Source organism: Cotesia typhae, unplaced genomic scaffold (genome assembly GCF_013202065.1).
Source record: "Cotesia typhae breed Kobodo isofemale line unplaced genomic scaffold, CoteBio_Ctyphae contig_48, whole genome shotgun sequence".
NCBI lineage: Eukaryota > Metazoa > Arthropoda > Insecta > Hymenoptera > Braconidae > Cotesia > Cotesia typhae.
In genome coordinates this window covers 13,131,028-13,143,895 of record NW_027423756.1, presented here as the reverse complement: position 1 = coordinate 13,143,895, position 12,868 = coordinate 13,131,028, and the positions used below count along the sequence as shown (strand labels likewise).

The 12,868-nt window shown below is 27.7% G+C and overlaps 1 protein-coding gene across 6 annotated transcripts in view; it reads right to left on the bottom strand.

The window, feature by feature from the left end:
* The window catches only part of LOC141529423 (EGFR adapter protein), a 122,670-nt gene that overhangs the window by 89,161 nt on the left and 20,641 nt on the right, over positions 1 to 12,868 (bottom strand). Inside the window, exons 1-2 of one of the 6 annotated variants that reach the window (XM_074245931.1) lie at positions 2,364 to 2,545; positions 1,557 to 1,862 (exon numbers count right to left, since the gene is read on the bottom strand). The exons of 3 other annotated variants lie outside the window; for them this stretch is intronic. The gene's annotated coding sequence lies outside the window, so the exon portion shown is untranslated. Of the gene's footprint in view, positions 1 to 1,556; positions 1,863 to 2,363; positions 2,546 to 12,868 lie in introns of those variants that run through there. 2 more of the 6 variants (XM_074245933.1, XM_074245934.1) reach the window with 2 other exon arrangements.

Here is a 12,868-nt window from a genome sequence, read left to right as displayed (position 1 = left end):
TAAAATATTATGTATAATATTTAATCAATCCGGAAAAACATATCAAGTTTATATGAGTAATTAAATATAATTTTGGCAGACGTGAATATTCAAAAATGTATAATTAAAAATACTGTATTGTTTAAAATGAAAGAAGGATAAAATAAAGGGGAGTGGGGGGGGGATTATAATTGAGTCGGTAACCGCGTATAGGAATTATTTGTTTGATAGGAGTGTATAATTGTGTAAAATAGAACGAGAGTAAAATGAATAAAAGGATTTCATTTACCATGATATTTGAATTCGAATGTCAATTAACATTCCGTTTAAAACAATGGGCAAACGTAATTTGGTTGAATCGTGTGCTTCCAAACAACGATACATATCTGGACGAATTTCAGTAGAGAGAATTAATAGTGGATATCTTCTGCCGCTGATTATCATCCCTATTTTAATTAATACACCAACAATAACAATAGTACTTTATAAATAAATTGCCAGTTAACCTGTTTGTAGTTTCAGTCACTTTATTACTGTTACACGCTAAGCAGTTCAATTTTATGGTTCAGTTATTTCAAAAATCGTTTTAACTTATTTTACGTTATTTTATTTTAATTTATCGACAGAATATGTGTGTTGAGCAAAAGTAAGCATTACTTTTTAGCATTGTCAGTTTTGTTGAAATTTTTTCAGAGTTTCGTTTCATTGAAACGTTCGAGCAATAAAAAGTTCATTGTGGCGTCGATTTGATTGCATTGTGAACAATTGTTCTTAATAAAAAACGACCCGCATCCCGGGAATTGTAAAAAGAGAACCGAAATTGGAGCAAGTCTTTGCTTCAACAATTAGACTGGAAAGTTTATCATATTATCGATGAGCTTGTGGGAAAAAAAAAAAAAAAAAAGAAAAAAAAAACAAATAGTTTCTATTTTTCAATAAAATATTATTTGACTTTATTTATTAAAGTTTTTAATAAAAAAATTATTTTTCTATTTAATTTATTGAAATTTTTTAATTAATTTAAGTTAAGACGTCATAAAAAAAACATAAATAAAATTTATACCCTTAATTTTTATTCAAGGGTTCAAATAAATAATCCTTGACATTAAAAAAAATTTTTTTTAACGATAAAGAAATATTAATTGACTTTATTAATTAATATTAATGCAATGTGATATTAAAAAATAAATTTTTTACAATTAAAATGATACTCGCTATTGTAAAAATTTTTCTAAAAGCCTGTATAATAAATAAATAATCATAACAGCTTAATGATTGACGTTAAAAAAACAAAGAACTCTTTTGTACAAAATTTTCAATTTGAAAAGCGTTGAACAAAGCGAAAAGTAATGAGAAATTCGGAAAATGAGTTATTAAGCCAACAAAAGCAAAGAAGTGAAAATTTAGTGCATACGATATTGTATGTTTATTGAAACGTCAAGGCCAGACGTAGTATCAGAAACAGCCCGACGTGAAGCAAAAGCACCCCACATTTGATTTCGCATACTTTACCATCAATGCTTTGTTTAATAAAAGCAAAAAAAAGCGCTACAAAATATGAAGAAATAACTTCTTACTCTTTCAACTTGTACGCGGGCTCTGTTTTCTCAACTTGCTTATGTTTTCAGGATCCTTTTCCCCTTCCCTCGTGTCATATGATTGCAAGACTAAAGGAAAAAGTAATGAAAAAAACCACGATGAAAATATTTCTTTGTTTCCTGGTCTATACGTTATTTCTTTTCTTCCTTGATAAAAAAAATATTCTATATTCCTGTCAATCGAACGTCAATTAATCTCTGAGTATTCTCTTTTCTCCTCTGTTCCTCGGTCCGGGTGAATGGAGGGGAAGAGACTTAGCGAGCTTTCAAGATTGAGAATGCTTGCTGGGAAATAATTCATACCCAAAAAATTTATGTACAAAATGTTTAAATGTCAAATAAAAAATATGGATTTAATTACTTAATTAATATCAAAATAATTATCTAAATTTGTAGAATTAATTATCAAAAGCTTCTAAAGGTTTGTTGACAATGTCACTTTATGAGGTTTACGAGTACTCGCTTTGATGAGAAACCGCAGACTATTTCAATCGATAAATCGACGCAATAAAACATTTTTATTTTCATAATGTACACTAAAAAAAAAAAAAAAATAATTTCATTCAAAAAAAAAAAATCTTTCACTGTCTTGAAACAAGACGAAATAATTTTTAATGAAGTTAAATTTTTTTTATTCAAGTTCAAAAATTTTTCTACTTATCAAATTAATTTTTTTTTTTAATTATTTAAATTGAATATAATTATCACATCCCACTAAAAAAATTTTATTGAATTTTTATCCCTCGTATTATTGGTGTACGCTTTTGCAAAAAAAAATAAACTTACCTCAAAGAAGGAAAGTTGTGCGAGAAGAAGATAAACTTAAACAAAATGGAATAAAAATAAGAAATAAAAATGATTTGATCGAAAGTCTTTTAAAAGTGTAATAAATTCGAAAACTGTCACAGATCGTGAGTTTCTGATACGGTAAATAGTACAGAGAGATATCACGAGATATGCGGATGACTCGCCAAACGCGACTGACATCACGATGTTGCGCCACGTGGGCCGAGCTACCCCGATCCGCACACACACCGATAAAGCTTGCTCTCTTTCTACTTCCTGTAAGTTAAAGTCATGCGCGTTGCAATCCCGCAGACAGAAACTCTTTCTCATTTTTTGTTTGCCTTTTTTCACTTGTAGTTTTTATTTGTATGATTAATGACAGGAGACCTTAATTATGGTAAACATTCGGAGAGTTTCGGAGCAAGAATAAGTTAAGGGAAAAATAAATACAAGAATTATGTGAACTTTTATGGCGATAGCGAGTCAAAGTCAGCTAAGGGATTTTTTTTTGTATAATTATAAAATAGTTTTTGATTTTTCGAGTAGACAAAATAAAATTTGACTTACAAAAAAATTTTTAAATTATAAAAAATATCAGTTATATAAATTTTTAATTATATCTTCGTATAGATCATAAAATTCCTTTAAAAATAAGTACTCACACGTCTGGATTTTTTTCTAAATTTTTAAGATCAATCTCTTTGCTTTCAAAAAAATTTCTGATACGAAAAATTATTATTATTATTTAGAAAAATGTATGTAGAATCACTTCTATTTAATTTTATAAAAAAATAAAATGTATGAATATTAAAAAAAAAATTTTTTTCTACACAGTAAAAAATTTTGCGTCAAAAAATTTTGTGTTAAAAATTTTTATGTTAAATATTTAACATTTTTTTGTGTTAATTTAACAACAAAAATATTAAATATACATATGAAAGTGTTAAATTTTTTATACAAAAATTTTTAACACAAAATTTTTTGACGCAAAATTTTTTACTGTGTAGAAAAAAAATTTTTTTTTAATATTCATATATTTTATTTGTTATAAAATTAAATAGAAGTAATTCTACCTACATTTTTCTAAATAATTATCATAATAATTTTTCGTATCAGAATTTTTTTCGAAAGCAAAAAGATTGATCTTAAAAATAAAAGAATATAAATAGTAAGTAATATTAAACCCGAGATTGGAGGATTGATGAAATATCAGAATAAATGTACTGTTAGAATAAAGGTATCGCGAGTAATCAGAATGTTAATCTGTAGTAACCCGAGTAACTCTTTGGATTGCGGTGGCATGTGTAACTCCCGCCATCAAATACAAAACACAAAACAAAAAACACAAAACACAAAACGATGCATCGATTTCTCGTTAAAGGGCACGGATTTGTGTAACACAGAAGAGAAGCACAAGTACCTTTGCACATTGAGCGCGGCCAACAGTCGTCGATGTGAAACACGGATAAACGACGCATTTTTTAACCATTTTATTTTGTTTTACCTCGTCTTCTTTATACAACAGAGAGTGAACGTAACTCCTCCTCTCGATTCGAATCGATACTTTATTATTTGGTGTATTTCGGCTTCACCGATTATATCCGATTTTTCTATTTTTTTATTTTTATTTTTATTTTCATTTTTTGTTTTTGTTATTATGTTTTTCGGTTATTTTATTTTTATTTGTATCAATATTTTCATTCCAGCCGATTCACACGACCAAAGGGAAATGGGTTTTTTCTCGTCCATTTGCAAGCTGCAGCTTCCGTCTGCCCAAACACGAGTCGCACCGCTCGATAACATCGTGATGAGGGAGATTAATTTTTGTAAAAGCGTCGCTTCCGGGTTACTCCCGAGTGACCCGGCACGAGCATGCCGCCTCTGTAGGGTTTTCATTCATCACGTTTGACTAACAAATTTTATCAACTTTGATTTCTCTATTTATATCGCATCCTCACATCTATTAATGTATCGTCATTTAAGCCCCATTATACAAACAAATATTTTTCACAAACTAACGTCTTCTCAATACTTATACCTTTAAATCTTAACATCTCGTCAAATTATCTTCAATCTTATTTCAATAAATTTTTTTTTAATTAATTTAAAACATTAAAAAATTTTTCATTAATTTTTTTCTAAAAAATTTCAAAATTTATTTTATTTTAAGCTACAAAATTCATAAAAATTATATTTTAATTCTTTTATTTTATTTTTGATAATAATTTTTGGCAAAAAAAATTTTTTCATATTTTTATTGGAATTTTTTGTGTTAAAAAAAAAATAATTAATTTTTTTTTTTTAGTAAGAAAATTTTATAGAGATATAAATATTAATTGAAATGAACAAAATGATAAATTTAAATGAATTCCCAAGTATTTAACAAAATATTTGTCACAATGAATAAAAATTCTTCATAATTAATACAATATCTCTCTTGACTTGTGATAAAACGTGAATACTCATAATTAAAAAATATGTTAAGCTCCTTTTTGGTAAAATATGCGAGGCATAAAAATAAATTTTTTGAACCACGTTAAACAAATTCATAGAGCAGTGAGAACATAAGCAGGGAAGCAAGAAATAATAATAAAAATAAAAATAAAAAGAAAAAGAAAAAGGGTTGCTGTTAATTATCATAGCTTGTTTGACCGACCCCTCATCTTTATTCTCTTACCCTTCTTTTTCTTTTTCTTAAAACCATGCACAGAATCCCTTTTACCGAGAAACCGGGAGCTACATTTGCTACCGGGTCCGTCCGACATTCAAGAGAAACCATACACCCACTCCCAGCCCCCGTCTCAAGCGTGTTAATTAGCTCTGCTTTTGTTTCAATTTAGAACGTCGAAATGGAGCAAATATGAACAATATCTCCTGGGCTTTTGTCTATTATAACTCTACTCTCTTATATTGTTTGATTTCTTTCCAGAAAAACATCATGTCGATGAAAGGAAAAATATATATTAAAGGAAACAATCTATGGTACCGAGAAAAATATTTTTCTTTGTCAGTCCAGTGGTTTTGGGTCGCAGAGTTTGTCCATTTACGATTAAAAAAATCTCCCGGTCTTGGGTCTATTGAGAGAGTCGTTGGCACGCGATTTATCGCCAAGAAACTGGTAAGAGACTAAATAAAAATTTTTAACAAAAGTGGTTTTTATTTAAATTTAAAATTTCATCAATTTTTTACAAGTTTAAAAAAATTATTAAGTTTAAACAATTTTTTATTTCAAATTTAAAGAGTAATAAAATTTTTTTTTTTAATTTTAAGGAATTAAAATCAAAAGTGAGTGAAATTTTTTTTCTATAAATTTTTATTTTTAAAATAATTTTAAAATAAAGTTGAAAAATTTTGAAGTAAAAAAATTTATTACCTCGCGTTAGAAAAAAGCGTAATTCTTAAGGAGGCGTTGTTTGATGGTGAAGGCTGTGGAAGTGGCTTTTAACCGAGAGAAATTAAAGCGAACTAAACGAACACCATAAAGTATGAAAACCCGAAAGCATTTGTGGGTTTTGGACTTATTTTTTGAGATTGTTAGCTCTCACAAATTCACCTTGAGGTCTGTGTAACATCTTCTCTTCTTTTGTTTAATGAACAACCACTTAAATGAAATAAAATAAAATAAAAAAAAAAAATAAAAGGTCGAATAGAAGAGGAAGGAATCATATGACTGGCTACTTAAAATGTATCCTGTGTGACTTGCTCTCAGCTTCTGTACGGAGTTAGCAGCCGAGGGAAGGAGCAAGGGGGAAAGTAATATATAAGCCATACGGTGGTGCCTTATCTCGGCTCACACTTCTTTAGCCAGATAAATCATGCAAATACTAATAATGGCGGGACGAAGCGTCAGATAATTGTAATGTAAACACCGAATGGGTCTCGACTGCCGTGAGATAAAGGAGTAAGGAGAGTTTGGGGATGAGGATGATGAGATAGATATAGCCGACAGGAGGGAATGAAGAAGAACGTCCCGACGCTCGGGGCTTTTGGGGGTACAGAGTACAGAGTACAGCTTCGAGAGTCACTCAGTTCACGGTCGTCTGTTAATTTCGGGCTCGTGGAAGCGCACAATTCTGCGCTACGGATCTGCTTGACAGGACAGAGAGTAGATGCAGACAGCGCGAGTGTCTCGGTAATGAAAATCCTTCAGGAGCTTGTCTTTGTCACGTCATTGTCTCCAAGTCCTGGACAAATGGCTTCGAAGCGTCCAACAAATACTAAGATCAAGAAATCTACTTCTTAGAGCTTTTAATTAAATACTACCTAAGATACTCGACAATATTGTGAGATAATAATTCCATTATTTTTCATTTATTTTATGAGTTTAGTTATAGTTCACATTAACTATTTTTTTTTTTATCTCTAGTCATTATTTTATTATTTTTTAAACAAGTCTATTTGCTTGCACATATTTCATTAAAATTAAATATAATTTAATATTTTGTTACACAGTAAAAAATTTTGTGTTAAATATTTAACACTCCTTTGTGTTAATTTGATATTTTTTTGTGTGAATTTAACACAATAAATGTTAAATTTACACATAAAAGTGTTAAATATTTAATACAAAAATTTTCAACATAAAATTTTTTGACGCAAAATTTTTTACTGTGTAAATTAAAATTAAATTGTATACAATAGATGTCTAAAAAAATATTTATCAAAAAATAAATTTATTTAATTGTCTTGAAAGATTTCTACTGAAATAAAAAATTCAAGAACGCATTAATTAGTTCCATAAAATTTAAACGAACAATATTTCAATGGGAATTCAATGAATAGTCCTGACTCTATTTAAACGGAAATAAATATAAAAGGTTTTATATTTTATCAATACTTGCTATCATTTAAGTATTCTCAATGATTGAATATTCATTACCTTTTTTTTTTTTCTCTATTACTGACTAACTAACCGTAGCAAAAAAAAATTTCAGCATCGGTAATTATTTAATCAATAAAACTTCCAATAAAACATGAATTAAGTGATGAAAAAATATTGAATTATTACGATAGAACTTTGAATAACTCTCAGCTCATTTTTATATTTATATATTGTTGAGTGGATAAAAAAATGAGCATAAATATAAACATAAAGGCGGTTGAATTTTCGCTCTTAAATTCTTATCGATTTATTTCGAAGTTATGAAATTGAACGATGTGAAATAGAATACGACCCGAGAAAGCGTGGAAAAGAGGTCATAGATTTTTCATAACATTGGAGAATATCATTCATCGGTGAATGCAAACATGTGTTGATACATTTATGTATAAAAGATGAAAATCGAAGAAATAGTGTCGGGCTGGAATACACCGTACACATCGCATCTCTGTTATCAGAGTTTAAGACTTGAGTAAATGTCGTTACTCCCGGAACCGGTAAATGGGTTTGACGATTTCCAACGACAGTTTCATCTCTTCATCCTTTCCTATCTGATATTCATTAACTTCGGAAATAAGAGGCTACGAGAAACGCAACTAACTTTATAAACACAAGACGCCGGTCTTTCTATAATCCTTAGCTCCTTATCTTCAGTCATTTACCAAATGGTCAGTGACTTCAACTAATAAAGACTTTTATTATTAATTTTATATTATGGCTAACTTACTTTGTAAGAAGATTAAGTAATCAACCTTCGATACCCTTATAATTCGATCCTATTAAAATTAAAAGCAGACATCAATACTTCAATTTTTATCCAAAATTATTATCATTAAAACTAACATTTTGAGGAAAATATACACAGAAAAAATTATTTTTTTCGTTCAAAAATTTTTCTCTTAATTCAAGTTCATTTTTTTTCAGTGTACAAATCAAAAATATTATTATATATATGATCGGTTCTATTTCTTGATTCTCTGACAAAATATCCTGGACGAAATATCATCGATAAAATATATCTGGATAAAATATCTCCAGACAAAATATCTTAAATAATTAAATTTTTTAATAAAACAATTAAAAACTTTTGTGTGATATTTAGTCTCGGGGATATTTTGTCCGGAGATATTATTATTATTATTATTATTTTTTTTTTTTTGATATTTTGTCCTGAAATATTATTTTTTTTTTAATATTTTGTCCGGAGATTTTTTTTTTTTATATTTTGTCGGAGAATCAAGACGCCTGATACCAAATAATCTTAATAATTAAAAAAGAGAAAAAATTTGTATAAAAAAATTTTTTTATGTTCAATTTGGCGTCATTAGAAAGGTTTTGACCCTAATTTTTGTTTTTTTTTTTATAATTTTATATATTTCTTAAAAATATTATAAATTATAAATTTATTATATATTTTTTAAAAATTACTATAAATTTAATAAAATATTATATTACATTTTTGAGTAATTTTTTTTATAAATTTGTATGATCAAATTTTTCTAAATTGATCTAATAATAGCAACATTATTTCTTAAATGAATTTTTATTATTTACATTACATATGGTTTGGACATATGTTATTTTATCGGTTAGTATTCATCCGAAGAAGAAAAACTCCAGAGCTTTATATAAAGAAACCTTGACAGGTCCAGTTTCCGTTTTATTTTCCATCTACCATCCCATATATTCACTCATCCCACTGTCTTAGTATATAATTAAACTCATTTCTAAAATTATTAATATTTAATGTTTCAAACTCTCGAGCTTATCATTAGCTTTAGTAAATTTTAATTAACACCTTTTATGTGACACTAAGTAGAAATAATTCTCAAGCTAATACCAATTTACGATTACTGGAAATAAATTTGCGTCATTACAGTAAAAGTATTTTTAGTCGTAATGACTAGGCACGTCCGATCTTCCTAATCAATTCACATTTCCATTAAAATACAAATTATCAATATTATTATTTTGTAAATAATATTATCGAGAATCGGATTACTAATTGATATCTAATTTGGTAAGTACCGAGTTTATCATAAATTATATTCATAAAATAAACCATAAATTTGATGGAAAACGAATGAATGATACAACACACTCCAAATGATATTTTGAAACATGATTCACATTTAATTAAGCGAATTAAATTTACAATCCGTTTTCACCATTCTATTGTAATGCATTGAATACAATAATATGTATTATAAATCCCTGATAATACGTCATGGAAATTTTTAATTTGTTTTGAACTTCCCGTTCATAAATCAGTTAAATGTTGTCATAAATTTTCTATAAACTATAAACGATTATCGAGAATAAAAATAATTTATTTAACGATAGAATTTTTTTAGGTCACGGAAACCACTAAAGATTTTCAAACTTGCTGGAGGTTGTTTATATAGCTTATTAGCCGCATGTATATGGATTATTTCAGGCATGGTTCGAAGCTATTTTCAGTTGGGTTAAAAACACCGGGAATGGGGAAAGATCTTGAAATATAAAAAGAATTGATTTTTAAATCAGTATCACAATGCCTGCACGCTCGAGCAAGTCGAATATTATTTTAAAAATTCGTTAATATTAAATAAACTTTTTAAAATGCGCGTCTTAAAAACTTGCATTTTGTACTTAATTGTTCTACTTGTGGGTTCAATGATTGTACTAAGCAGTGCGAAGCAAAAAAGTCAGGGTGAGTATTTTTAAATAAATAATTTTTTGTTGCAAACTTTATCGGAAGATTTCTTTATGGTTTATAAAAAATTTACGGTAATCGATAAGCTGTGCTATCCTTACATGCTCGGTCGGTCAGTGAACAATAACAGTAAAAAAATCTTTAGGATAGAAATAAAAAATAAATTTTGCACGAAAATATTCGCTTTAAAAATATTTCTTTATCCGCTTTTGAATGATTAATTTCTAAATTTAAAGACATTTTGCAATGAGATCTATTCCGAGAACTCAAGACACGCTACTTTCGAATTCCTGTTTATACACTATCCTATTTTAATAAGAATGCGAGGAATATAATAATAAATAATAAATAAGTTGTTGAGGACAGAAATAGTTGAAATATTTGCATGCGATTTATAAATAAATAAATAAAATGAATTAATGATACCATAAATGTCTCTGTGTCATACATCAATGATGAATAATGATGTAAAATATTTAAGTAGGTATTATTATATTATAAATACAAAGCCATTGATCTCGTCCGAAAATTTTCAGAGTTTTTATTAAAATCCTGTCAATTGCGCATTTACGTGACGGTAATCCGCGGATATTTTGGTATGATAATTCTAAACGGGATATTTTTAAATAGGATCAATAAACTTGATCCCGGTGTTGACTTACCGAGGATATAAATCAAAGAATTCATTCAGGGATATATGTCGGGCTATAAATGTAAATGTTTAGTGAACTGTATCGATGCTGTAAAAATTATTACCGGCGGTGCGATAAAAGACGAGATTTTATTTTATTGTTGGAAATTTTTGATTTTGTAAGTGTATTTTTGAATTTAATGGTGAATATTATGGAGATTAATTTTTAGGAAAGAAGGATTCAAAACGGCGAGGGTCAATAATTGGATATTTATTTTTGCAAACGATTCAAATATTTCAAATTTAATTTATTAAAAAAATTTCTCAATTTTTCTCTGCTTAATTAATTTTTTTTTTCAAAATATAAATAATAAAAATCTATGTAAAAATTTGTAGCAAATATTTGATAAATTTTAAACTAAAAAAAAATTTACTTTGAAGTTTTATTAATTTAAATTGCACACTTTTTTTTAATAAAAAAAATAATTATTTGAGAGCTAAAAAAATTTTTTTTTAAACTATTTAAAATCATATTTTTAATTCAACATTTTTTCTTTTAAATTGAGTTGATATTTTTTTTTTTTTTTTCATTAATCAGAACAATTAAAAAAAGAATGATTTTATTTCCAGCACTGCGAAATAATTTGCATTCTAAAATCCCTCACAAAAATAACAACGCCACGATTGAACCATTGACGAAAACTCCTAAATCGCACTGCCCAAAGGGATACCGACGGACTTGGATTGGAAAATGTGTGAAAAAACATCGCGCATGACTAAGAAGTGACATAATAAAAAAAAAGTGATTTTTACCGATAAAACTATAATATTAATTTTTTTTTTAATAAAAATAAAAAAAATTTCTGTCTCATTTATACAATAAAATTTTCTAATAAACAAAAGCATGTTTTATTCAGATAATCCTGGGATAAAAATTAATGATATAAATGAATAATCGTTAATCGAATATGCAAATTTTTTCGCATACGGCTGAACGGTTATTTATAGAAGCAATGTTTGGTAGAATAGAGATTATTTTAAAAGTACTTTCATTTTATTTGAACAATCCTTTGAGAATATATTGCTGGACAAGTCAAGGATATTTATGAGACTCACACGCATAAGCGTTGGTAAACGGTTCACTGGAGTATAGAGAAGAGAACTGTTTCCGGGATTCATGGATATTCGTAGTCCACCATGCCCCTCATGGTGTAAAGCTGCATTAGTTCTCTGTTGAACATGCGCCAAATACGCCGTATCATTGTATTAATTTTTTTAACATATTCTATTGTGATTGTACTTTATTTTTAGCACCAACAGTACATAAACGTCAAAAAATTATTTTAATAAAACATCCTAAGTTTTTTTTTTCTTCTTCCCCTTATTTATATTTTCTGGTGGAATTTTTTTAAAAATAATTTATTAATTTATATAAATATTTAATTAAAATTTTCTATTTAATAAATTATTTTACTGTTAATAAATATTTATGAAGTCTTCTAATGTTAAAAAATAATTTATCAATAGTCAAAAAAATTTTTTTAAATGTCAACAAATTTTTTTGACTTATAATTAATAATAATAATTTTATCCAAGCTTTATATTGTTTTGTTTTTTTTTTCTTTTGGCCTTTAGCCTTTTCTTTTTTCCCGCCAAATTTATTTAGAGCGATAAGGAAGTAGTAAGTTTTTTAAATTAAAGATAAATATGTTTTTTTGTAAAACGGAACGGGGGTCCACTGTTTGTACCCCTATTTTTGGGAAATAAATGCATACAAGCATTTTATCGATGAGCTTTATTTTTTTATAAAATACAACTAAGTAAACTACATATCATCTCACAAAAGTAAACTCCCAACAAGTACAACTTTATCCAAAGTCTCAACAAAAAAAAAAAACTTTGAAATAATCTATTTAATGCACTTTAAAAATTTTTCTAACGCTCAACATTTTAACGAAACTTAAAAATTTTTTTCAATCTAGCGACTCCAATATGTAGCTAAATAAAAGTTTTAACTGAAAAATTCTCCGACACACGATTCCTCTTATCCAAAATAAAAACTAAAACAAAATAAAAGGAAAAAAGATAGAGCGCAGTATTAGCTGGACTAAAAAGTGAAAAGTGTAAACAAAAAAGAGTAAAAAATGACAGTTGATGTACGTAGGTAAACAGACTGTTGGATTATCGAGTGGAATATTCTGGCGGACGAGCAGTACGTCTCTCTCTTTATACCATGGAGTCTCTAGGTGTGTTCTTTCTCCGGATTGCCCTCGCTAAAACTTGAGATCCCTAGACACATA